The sequence below is a fragment of the Hesperophylax consimilis genome, chromosome 7 (genome assembly GCF_061612785.1).
Source record: "Hesperophylax consimilis isolate HC1 chromosome 7, BYU_Hcon_1.0, whole genome shotgun sequence".
Lineage (NCBI taxonomy): Eukaryota > Metazoa > Arthropoda > Insecta > Trichoptera > Limnephilidae > Hesperophylax > Hesperophylax consimilis.
In genome coordinates, this window is record NC_142842.1 from 12,235,413 (window position 1) to 12,247,598 (window position 12,186).

A 12,186-nucleotide genomic window follows, 5' to 3' on the forward strand; every position below is an offset into this window, starting at 1 on the left:
ACGGCATAATACCCCAAAAACAAACACTATAATAGGAATTGTCTAATTTAAAATAAAAAAAATACTTACAAATCTTCGAAAACGATTTCAGAGTAAATTTGGTTTTGATTTAAAATACTAGACATACTTTTTGGACGCAAGAATAATTGTTAACGATTAAATTGTTAACTACAAGTTGACTAGTGTATCTTTTGGTATTTAACTGTTGAAAAAAACTGCCGCGAGAGTTAACTAAATTTCATTTATTTATTTACTACGATTCGTATTGACATAATTATATTTTCCCCACTGGAATTTCCCATGCAGGGAATATTTTTTCCGCATTTTATTTTGTTTTATTCAATTTACATCATAATATAATCTAATACCTATTACATTAGTAAGATGTGTGCTACATTTTTTGTATTTCTTAATACTTAATGTTAAAGTTAACCTAATTTGTTTTGATTATAAAAACAACGCTTAAAATCTTAGATGGTATGCATATAATGTGGTATTTGTGCACAATAATTTACATTGTTAGAAAATATCTAACTAATAATCAATCAATGCAAAGATGTTTATTCTAATGACTCCGGCCCATTTCTTTTGCCCACCCCTCAATGCAGATCTGCACAATTTAAGACCAAACCGTAGAAACATGGAGATATAAAATATCATAAATACGATGATATTATCTGCAATGAAGTTGATACCGTGAGAAGTTCCCACCTGCTGAATGGGACAGTTGAAAAGTAAAATTTGTAGGTGAAAAATGACTGTTTTCCGTAGATTGACGATGTTGGGGAAATGTGAGAAAATATGATTACAACGAATTATTTGAATCGGTTTGATTACCTTCTAGGTAGGTGTCTAATATCAATATTATCTACAAAAACTGTTCCCAAAGTAGGTAAGTACCTTAAGTAAAAAAATCTTTAAGATGATACACCACGTCGTCAATCAAAACAGGCGGCAGGTGTTAAGCGGGAATTTAAACCTTATCGCTATCTACATAAAGAGTGTTATCGAGTGCATCGCTTTAAGATTTTTTAAAAAACATTAACGAAAATCGTCATTAGATAACACCTCTGAAAAGTGTGTTTTATTTTATTTTGCGAAATACAGGCACAAATATTTTAATGTTTTATCTTCATTTTCTAACTATAAGCAGGTGATTTTGAACTTCAAAGCGGTTTTATAGGCCTGATATTTGGTAAAAAGACTAACAAAATATGATGTGTTCTACTCGCAGTATTTAATTAAAGCAACTAAAATATTTTTAAGCGATCAAATTTTCATATCAAAAAACAAATAATTTTGCATTACTTCGTAGTGCTTTGCCTTAAACCGAAACCTCAAACGAAAGTCTTAGTCTGTTTCAAATAAGATCAGTATAATAAATATGACTTTTTACTATCATTAAAAGTTTTTGTCAAAATTCTCAAAAATATTAGTATCTTCTGAATTAATTTGGCTTGTGTGGATTGTTGCAAAACATTGTTGAAAATTTTGAGCTAAATCGAAAAATCATAGGATGGTGTTGAATTTTTTTGGTGCAATTCGGGGTGATAATAGTACGAGTACTAGATGTAGGTATATAATTAATTTTATCATTGTCACAGAATATTGATATTTGAACAAATTTTATTTAGAAGAATGTGAATTGTTTATTATTCACATAGACGAGAGTGAAGATCACCCAACACGCGAAGCTTTTTACTCCTAGCCCGACACGCAAACTCTTCTGCCTATTATTTTCTTATTTTTCATCAACAATAATAGTAACAGCGTAATAAATTATAAATTATAGAATTATTTTTTTCATCTATTGATGGCAATACCGATTTTGGAACAATTGTTGTTGTATCCATATATATTCAAACGTGAGGTAAGGTTATGTTTTAAAAAAAACTTTTCGTGCTATTATCGCGCTTTGTTAAAAATAACAAGTTCTAATATTAAATTTCGTTAGCATATGATTTCGAATCATCTTCTTCGAAGTATGTACCACTAATTTCTGAACAACGTTTGATGTGAAAATTTTTCTCTTAGACCATAGTGCCTACATATTTTTTAATTTAATTTTTCTTTTTAGCCATCTTGGTGTTGCCATTTTAAATCAAACGATCGCAGCGCCCTCCATTTTTGCATCTCTTGATCGGCTTTAGCGTGGAAGAATCCCTTCATTAATAAAGATGAATATTATGTTGGTCGTTTCTGTTGAAATCAAGCAGCGGTATATTCCGAGAAAATTATTATCACACGCTGTCACTCTGGCAGACATGATACGCAGCACAATAATGACAGGTTAGGGTTGAATCATCAAAATGTCCCGCCCCGGGACTCCGGGATAAAAGATAAATTAATTTAAAACGTGTTTTTCCTTTTCCGTCGTTGTTGGTAATCATAAGTTTTCTGAAGCAGCAAAAATATTTAATTAGTGAGCTCTGGAATCATAAAATATGCTCAGTTTTTTTGTGTAGGATGTCTAGATCAACGCAACTATTTTTAGCTCGCTAAGACGTTTTTGTCACGGGTGAAGCTTTGAAACTTGTTTTTGAACACTTTTTTTACAACAAATAATGAAATGTATTGCTACGTCTTTATGGGTAATATATATGTGTGTAATATCTAAACCTTAAAACAAATATATTTCAATCTCTGAAACACGTTTTTTGTCCAAATAACCTGAAACAGTTCATAAGTCAAGACTGTTTTTGCATCAAAATATACATCTTTTAAATTAAAGGCCTTACTAATAAACGTGTTTTAAATTTAACATAACAGATTGATTAGTGCCTACCATTTATACTTGGTTGACATTATTTATCTCACGAGGACGGGTAGTTTCTACGACTCGTTCTTGAGTTCAACAATTCCGCTGTGGAAAGATTTTCGTGTTTATTTCCCCCTGCAACATGGGTATCTTCAAGACCGATTTTCATAACCCCATCTTCCCAAAAAGACCCTTCGCACAGCTCCTCAAAGATGATACAGGCCTTTATTTCCAAGGCAATTTATTTTCCTTCCGTTTGGAGTTGTAAAAAATACTTGTTGAAATTCATGTTGAAAGAGTTATTAAGATGTTATTTAGGCGCACATAATTAAGATGTTATTTAAGCGCACATAATTTAGAAATTTCAATCGGTAGTAAATTGCATTTATGTTAGGATAGCTTTGCTGCATTGTCAATTTTCTTTTGCGATTTGTATCTTAAATCATCGAATGAGATTATTTTATTTTATTTGTGTTTTCTCGACTACCATCAGGCCCATGCCAGTATCACATGGTAGTCGTAAACAGGTTATATAAGGTAAGGACAATAAAATAATATTGAGAAACAAAAAATCAGATTGAACGATTAAAATAGACGGAAAATATAATTAAAAAAAATTCTTAAATAATACTTTAAAAAATTAAATATGTTCACGCATAAGTAAATTAAATTACTAAAAACAATGATTTTGGCGTGTGTCTCTGTGTCTATGTGTAATTCGAGTTCAGTGAACTCTAAAACTGGGATTTGTTTTAATTTTCAAAATTGGAATTTATTGTTGAAACGATTCAGAGTGCGATAAAGTTTTTACCAAAATTAAAGAATCATTTAGTAATTGTGTTTTTTGAAATGTGTATTTCATTTGTTTAAATTTTTCATACAACTTTCAGCTTCACAAAGCTTACAATTATAATATCCCGTGATTTTAAATGGGTAAAGAAGGAAAACACTATAATCGTAAAATTATAATTCATATTAAAGTTCTTACTGTCAAATTTGAATTTAGTGATGTGAAAGAAAATTGAAAAAGATAGAAAGAATGATTTTTTTTAAACAGTGTATTTCATTAGGTAATATTTTTTCAAGGATTTGATAAGTAGAATGGAAGGTATCCTGAGATTCTATTATTATTAGAAATTCACGAGATCAAATGATCAAGGCCGTTAAGACGGTGGGTAGAAAGAATGCAGAATGATTTTAGTCGCGTGCAAAAGAAAATTGGGGTTTCTAATTTATTTAATTCTTCGCTCTTTTTGCATTCCGAATAGCTGAGTCTTACAGGTATATACAACTTGACGTGTTTAACTTTAATTGATCATGTTACAAACCTAGTTATATAACAAAAAAGTAATTTTTGAACAGAAGGCTAAACCAATAAATTCTGTGCAGTTTATCATTCTGAAATATTAGAATACATAAAAAACTTTGAATTTTTCGGAGGCTGATTCAAAATAGACAGACAAAAGTTTGTTGCGAAATCCGTTCGTATTTTGAAAACGTTTAATTAAGCATAGTACCTAGAAATTTGAACAATTGCAATTAAATTAGAAATATCAAAACTCTCTTCTGTCATTTATATGTTTTCAGAAATATAAAACGGAAGCCACGATATCAAGACTAAAGTTTTCCGCTGAACTCCCAAAACAGAACAGAAACCGTTTAATATTTTTTAACGAAAATTTTATGGTATTTTATTTATCCAAGACATGTCTAAAAGACGTGCGTTACGTCTCACAGGCTTTACGAAATGCCCTCGCGGGCCGCGTGTTGCTCACCACTGCATTAGAGTGTGTTTCAGGGTAAGGAGTGCGCAACATTTGAGTGGTATTCCATCATCTCTGCTTCTTTCTCTGGCAATAAATAGCGTTTTGATTAATTATGTTGCTTCTCTTTCATACCTACCGAGAGCCGATATCTACTTCAAATAATTCAATGCGTGCAATTCAACCATAGTATCGGAAGATCAAACTCCAAGATTAAACTACAGTGTTGTAATATCCCCCGTCCTAATTGGAGTAGATCTCTAAAAGACCAGTCATTTATCAATGGCACTATAAATCAGCAATTTAGAATATACCGATCAGAGTTCTTTCATCGATGTAAAAGATAACATCACATGAATTAAGATGCATTCTCTAACTCACGATACACGGGTTATTATTGGGTTACATTTTCTGGGCTGCTGAATATGCGCAAATTAGTTACAAATAGACGATCAGTTATCAGTTGGTCACGAGAAACCATTGAAATCTTGAATTATACCTGATTGATTTTACTTTTAGAAACCGATCATGTGCGGAGTGACGTATTAACATTAATGTATCCACTCGGAGAAAAATGAGTACTGATAATATTTATTTATTTATTCATTTTCGGGAAATCGACAGTTTACATTTAATCAGTTTGTACATAAGTATTATATAGTAAAATAAAACCAATTATGGATTTCCTCCTTGTGACTTTAACCGAGATAGCATATTATGGAATGAGTTATTTAAATTTGTGAAACAGTTCATTTATAGTCATGGAGAGAGGTTGTAGGTATAAATCAAATCATAATAGACATATAAATAATAGAGACAAACATTATTCACAAACCATCAGAGAAATATTATTTTACGGACCTCTTGTATTTGGTAAGTTCGCAACTGAAAATATCAACCTTGGATAATACGCTATTGTAATTATTGCATAGTCTGTTCAGGCAAGAATTTTGCTTAGAGTTCGTTTTGCTTTGATAAACCCTGAACAGGACACAAGAGCGTGTTGAACGCGCAGGTACATTTAATGGAATCTTGTTTAGCAACTTTGGGCATTGAATATTATTGTTAACTACTTTATACAGGAATAGTGCATCCTTATGATTCCTACGTAATCTCTTAAAATTGTTGGTAGTCAGAATAATTTTGCATTTCGTCATGATAGGCAAATAATTGCACGTGTGAATGAACCAGATACTTGAGTCGGGCCACGTCAACAGTCAGAATAATAAAAGAGTATGTATGAGACGACGTATGAATGTGAAAGAGGAAACGAGTGCGTGCCAAGATGGAGTTGTTTGGCGGTCCGTCCTCTCTGCCTACCCCTGCAGTGAAACTGCGTGATGTTTAATTAGTTAGTTAGTTGGGCCTGCAATTCCGTTTTTAACCGGATTACAAGTAATTTGAACAAATTCTTAAAAAAAATAGCAATATCAATTTTTCTCTGTGAAGCGAGTATGTTGTATTGTGAGCTGAGGCAGCTCTAGGGGTCCAGAAGTGGAAGGACAATCGAAAAAAATGAAATGTTAATACGTATAACTAATTAATGTTTTTTTCTTTAAACTCCAACCTCAGTCCTCAATGAAAGCAAAAGTACATATACGTTCATTTTATTGCACTCGCAAATTCAATGACAAAATTATAACTTTTTGTATTAAAATATCATTAAACATTCAATGAATTGTTTGCGTTTTATTTCAATACGATATCCACAGAATTTGACATTTAAAATTATCCCATGCAAATTACGTCAACAATGATATACATAATTTTGTCAACTAATGTTCAAACTTTAGACTGACATTTTTTCACATCTCCCTCTAATACCTTAATAATCTTAGGTTGTAGTAATCTCTATCTCACTGCGTATCTCTATCTTTATACGTTAGACATGATAGTGTTTACCTCTTTTGGCTGTATAGCAAAGAGAAAGAAAGGAGATGGTTTTAGAAAAAAAATTAAAGTGACCCACTGTAGGTATATACAAAAGCTTCTCATTTGGACGCTAGATGGCATTGGAACGAATCGAAAAACCGTACGAATCTGCATAAATATTAAAAGTAAATTAATAATTGGGTAGTTTGTTAAATCCTTTTTTATATTAATACTATTGCAGCGTATTTTGGGAGGTCATTGACCAAATAACCCTCTCAAACGAGCCGCCACTGGTTGTGAGGCGTAGGAAGAATATGGAAGAGAATGCGATGGGATAGGAAAGTTGGGAAGTACCTACCTATCTCCTCGTCAAACACGGCCAAAGCCATTTCAAGCAACGTATCGATTCTGAATGGTGATCTTTCACAAGATCGATACTGAGAGTACGCACTCAATACTTTAAGAACCATTTAATAAAAATCCGTCATATATACATGTAGAATCACGAAAGATTTAAAAAAAAATTATATCGATGGATCAGTAGGATTTATAGGTCCAATTAGAAGTTCTACCGAGCCGAACCATCTGATATGAAAATATCTGGAGTCGGTGAATTATATTCCCATTTGATCTCTGGTGAGTTGACGTGTTCTTTTTGTATTATTTTGTATTTACTATGTTTATATAATGCACTTGCTTAATTTCGATTGACTAGATGATCATTTGTGGAAAAGTGTGTGGAAGGGTTTAGTTTTTCCTGTGGGGAAGATTTAACCCGGACATAATGTCGAAGAAAAGATTTTTTTATAATAAATCGCAGCCAACATGACAATACCCATAAAGCTACAATTAGAGGCGTACTAATATCTCGTCGAAACTTGTTCCACTATTAGAATACGACAAGCGGTGCGCGTAGACCGGATTCGGCAGTTTTAGTTATTAAAGCGTTGGGAGAGTTGGAGGTCAGCTGGAGGTAAAAAAGCAAAACATTTGACAATACCTGGAATTAAAATATTTATTGTTGCCAGCAGTTATATTTTTTGGTTAATTTTTAACAAGAATAACTTCACATGTTATTATCACTTCACCAATAATTGACAAAAACTAAAACATGGCGAAAAATCTTCAAAAACGTAATATGTCTGTAATGATACGAGCGTGACTCGGGGTGATTAAATTAATACGAAGTCGAGTTTCGAGCAATTTAACATTATTTATCTCGAGAAAGATAAACGAAACGTTTAAATGGAAATCACAAACCTTAAATTCCACGGACTTGAGGTAAATTTCAATATGTTAAATAATTTGTAAACTTATGCTTTGGTTATGAAGGTTGCAGGCAGGGGTAGGTAATTTAAGTTTTGGGATTTATAATTATTTTAGAATTAATTATTTTTATTGTCCGGGTTAAATCTTCCCCACAGGAAAAACTAAACCCTTCCACACACTTTTCCACAAATGATCATCTAGTCAATCCACATTATGTAAGTGCATTATATAAGCATAATAAATACAAAATAATACAAAACCAACACGTCAAATCACCAGAGATCAAATGGGAAAATAATTCACCGACTCCAGATATTTTCATATCAGAAGGTTCGGCTCGGTAGAACTCCTAACTGGACCGATAAATCCTACTGATCCCTTAATATACTTAAAAAATCTTTTGTAATCCTACATGCATTTAAAATGATTGATTTTTATATATAAATACTTTGACAGACGCCTAAATTTTGAATGAGAGAGCTAGGTATAATGCCAAAAGCCGAAATAACAAACGGTAATATTTTTATAGTCTGAGAATGCAAAATTCTTTTAATCTCATTTCCTAAATCTGTGTATTTTCTATTTTTTCAGAAACAGATTTAAGAATATTACAGGAATTTGGAATAGCGACATCAATGAAATATGTTATTTTTTTAATTTTGTCATGTAAAACTATATCGGGTCTATTATGTCTAATCGTTCGGTCTGTTAGTATAGTTTTATCATAATATATTTTATAAAATTTGTTTTCTAAAAATGAATTTGGTTCGTATTCATAATATGGTACTATATTACGACAGTTAATGAAATTATGTTTTACCAAACTTTGTTGAATTATTTTTAAAACTTGATTGTGCCTAAATGTATACTCGGACGGTGCTAATACAGAAAATCCCGATATAATATTTCTATAGTTTCCGAAAAAGCCAAAAATTTTCTACATAAATCATAAATTTGATTTAGTATCTTTGATTATATGCTTCCTATAATTTTTAGTATTAATGACTCTATCCTGAATGGCAAGCATAAATCCTCCTATTTCTGCGACAAACTATCCAAAACCATTTGTTTGACGAAAGTTTGTCAACATACGTTTGGTTAAGATCATTTGTATTTTGCGTGAATAATTTTATTTGACCAGGAATCTAATAATTCCTGGTTGGGATTTATAAAAATGTTGGCATTCTCATGGTATAAATTTAAAGGTGTAATATTTCTATCTGCCTTGCAAATTATTTTGTGCATTTCTGAGCTATGAGCTTTCCTATGGAAAAAACTTCTTAGCATTTCTACCTGATTATGTTTCAAAGAAGTTATTTTGACTATACCTCTACCTCCTAAATTTCTAGGTAAATTAATTTGTTCTATAGCTGAATTTGGATGATGGCAATTAAACTTTGTTAGCGTAGTTCTAATTAATCTTTCTAAGTTATCTAAATCTGTATTGGACCATTATTATTATTATAACTTTTGAAAAGTTTGTTTAAGGTTATTTTTATTTTATAACGTTAGATTAGGTTTGATTAGGTGGAATTAACGTAATGTCCGAAATCATTTTGAAAAAACAACATTTTGTTAATATTTAAGAATGATTGAGATAACCATTCAAAATCGTGACTTGAATGGCTCTGGCCGTGTTTATTGACAATCTAAGTCTCCTTTTCCTCCCTACCCCCATCAGTCTTATAACTCTACATCATTGTTATTAAGTAATATTATCCGTATGAAGCTATTGTGAGCGCGTAAAATTTATTTAATAACTTCCAATATCTACAGCATTGTTATTAACTTATATTATACTATCCGTATGAAGCTATGTGAGCGCTTACAATTTATCTAATAACTACCAATATCTACATCATTGTTATTAACTCAGTAATATTATCCGTATGAAGCTAGATGAGCGCGTACAATTTTATTTAATAACTACCAATCTCTACAGCATTGCTATTAACTTAGTAATATTATCCTTATGAAAGTATGCGAGTGCTTACAATGTATCGAATCTGAGGAATTTGATTTCAAAATGCAGTTTTGGCGGGAACGCTTGCGCCCGCGCGCCGAGGCCACATAAGTGGTTCCCAAGCAGCCTAAAAGCTGTTTAAATTTTACCACCGCGTAAAAAGAGGCTGACTATCGTTTTACAAAGGTTTTCCGGAAGCAACATAGGGGTGAACTATTTGCTCGGTGGTGCGGCGTTTGGCTGGCTTAGTTTACCGGGGTGTTTGTCCGGACGGGCCGGTACAACATGCCCAAAACGAGTTTTTAGGGAGAGGTAGTATTATAAACATGGCGGGCTCTCCGTGGCGGGAATCTGAGATCAGGAACTCCTGCAGCCTCTCATATCCTCTCCTCCCCGGACCACGCCACAGAGGGGTGGATCAGTCGCTATTAAAATGCTCAAATATTGGTTATACTGACAACCACAGATGAGATTGGCTCACCACCTGAAAAAAATTGCCGTATGCAGATATGTGACAGACACCGGCAATAGGCAAAACCAGAGAGGTGAAAAACTTGAGGGAGGTCGTCATCAAAAGCTAGAGGCCAGAAGGCCTATGAAGAATAAAACTATTATTTAAATCTCTGAACGTCACTTAAAATAAAATAAAATTAGGTATTGTAGATTTCAAAGTTATCTTCCTCTACGACCTGTGTAAAAGGAATAGAAGTTACAGCGGAACTTTCAGCGGTGGCATTTAAACACCTACATGGGCACACACAAGTTTATTGACAGTTGGTTGAAGTGTACTCATTTGAAAAAGGTCAAACTTTTCTATGTACGCGTTAAAAAAAAAAAGAAGTTCTTTGGGCATATGCGAACAAACCAAGGAATGATATGATAACTAATCGAATCCGTAAGCTAGTCAAATTTGTTTTAACGCTTCTAAATTTTGCCATGTAAGGTAAACGAATAAATTTGAAGTGGGAAGCGACTCTTTTAAATAATTAAGTGAGTACCTTTTAATTTATCGATATTATTTGTCATGTAGGTGGGGACGCCTAAAAGATATCTTGCTTCTTATTGATATATTCAATACGTAAATTAAAACCTTTTCAAGAGAAAGGTAAACATTTTTTTGTAGCAATTTGATTGGAATTTTTCCACTGGTACCGCTCAGGCCTTTGTGTTGCACTAACCGCATAATACGATAGTAGGTACTACATCTTTTCTGGTCTTTCCGGCTCAACTCAAACATTGCACATTGCATTGGATAGTGAATACATTACAAATGATTGCACGAAATGCAGTAACCAGATATTAAGGGCTGAGCTGAGCTTTTAGATGGCTAAAACAAACAAAATAAACTCGGCACCATTAAACAAAAAAGTAAGTCAAAATTACTCAAAATCCTCAACGACGACAATGTCATAATTTAATTTGAAAACCTTTTTTTAGTTTCAGTTTCAGTGTCGGCAACCCGGCGTTTTTTTTTTATTTTTTTGTTTTTTGTTTTAAATAAAAATTACGGCCACGTCAAACTAGCTGATGATTTGTGTGGGTAAAACTATGATTTATTAAAATATTATACAACAATGATTTGTGGTTTTAATTCATCTGATTTTTCTAAGTACCATTAATACCAAATGACATGACATGTTTCGTAATGGGTTTCGTGTCTTTTATCGTTGATGTTTTTTGTACGAAAGTTCAACTAATACAAAATTTATTAATGAAATTGGTTTATTGTAAATAATTTACAAAACAAGTTTATTGATAACAAATTCTACTACTTAATAAACATTTCGTATTAGTGAATATACGAACTTAGGTTTTTGAAAACGATATTATATTGCTTTAACGATATCCAGACCGAAAAGCTTTTTTGTGTATAAAGCTTTCAAAGACTTTTAAAGTGTTATTTTTTATGTATTATTTGGTCACACATTAAATATCCGTTAATATGGGAAGATAAGATTCAATGCGTTCTATTAAAATTTTTAGCGGTTTTCCACAGGGTTCACATTTGAGACCTATTTTGTTTCTGTTTTTCACAACTACAGTTATGGTGTATTCTTTACCTTAATTTGTGTTCAATCTTGTGTTTACAAAGTATGGAAAAGCATTTGACAAAGAAATACCCTATTATATGTGAAGATCGTTTGAAAATTCGAATGACATCGGTTTGAAACTTCTAGCGGCGTTCTACAGGGCTCACATTTGGAGCCTGCGTTATTTCTATTTTTCACAATTACAATTTTGTTTTTCTGTGACACATATGTATCTGAAATTTCTCAAGCCAGCCCTGGTCCAAGGCTACAGCTTCCCTTTAGGATGTTTGGATGTTGTGGTTTCCTCCGCGATCTGCGGCCGCAGAGGATCCGCACTGCGCACCGGACAATATGTATATTTACGCATTCCTCGGGCGTGCGTGCTGCGTGCTACATGTTGTGATACCGGACTCCGGAGCTAACAGCGCGTCTTTTAACATACTACATGTCTTTTAAGATAAGTATCAAAACGCGAATAGTAGAAGTACTTTATTTGGAATGTAAAAGCTACAAGAGCCTATAAAAATCTTT

General features: G+C 32.7%; 1 protein-coding gene across 1 annotated transcript in view; it reads right to left on the minus strand.

Moving 5' to 3' along the window:
- dachs (unconventional myosin-IXb-like dachs) overlaps positions 1–12,186 on the minus strand; it is a 92,985-nt gene that overhangs the window by 3,808 nt on the left and 76,991 nt on the right. The window lies entirely within an intron of this gene.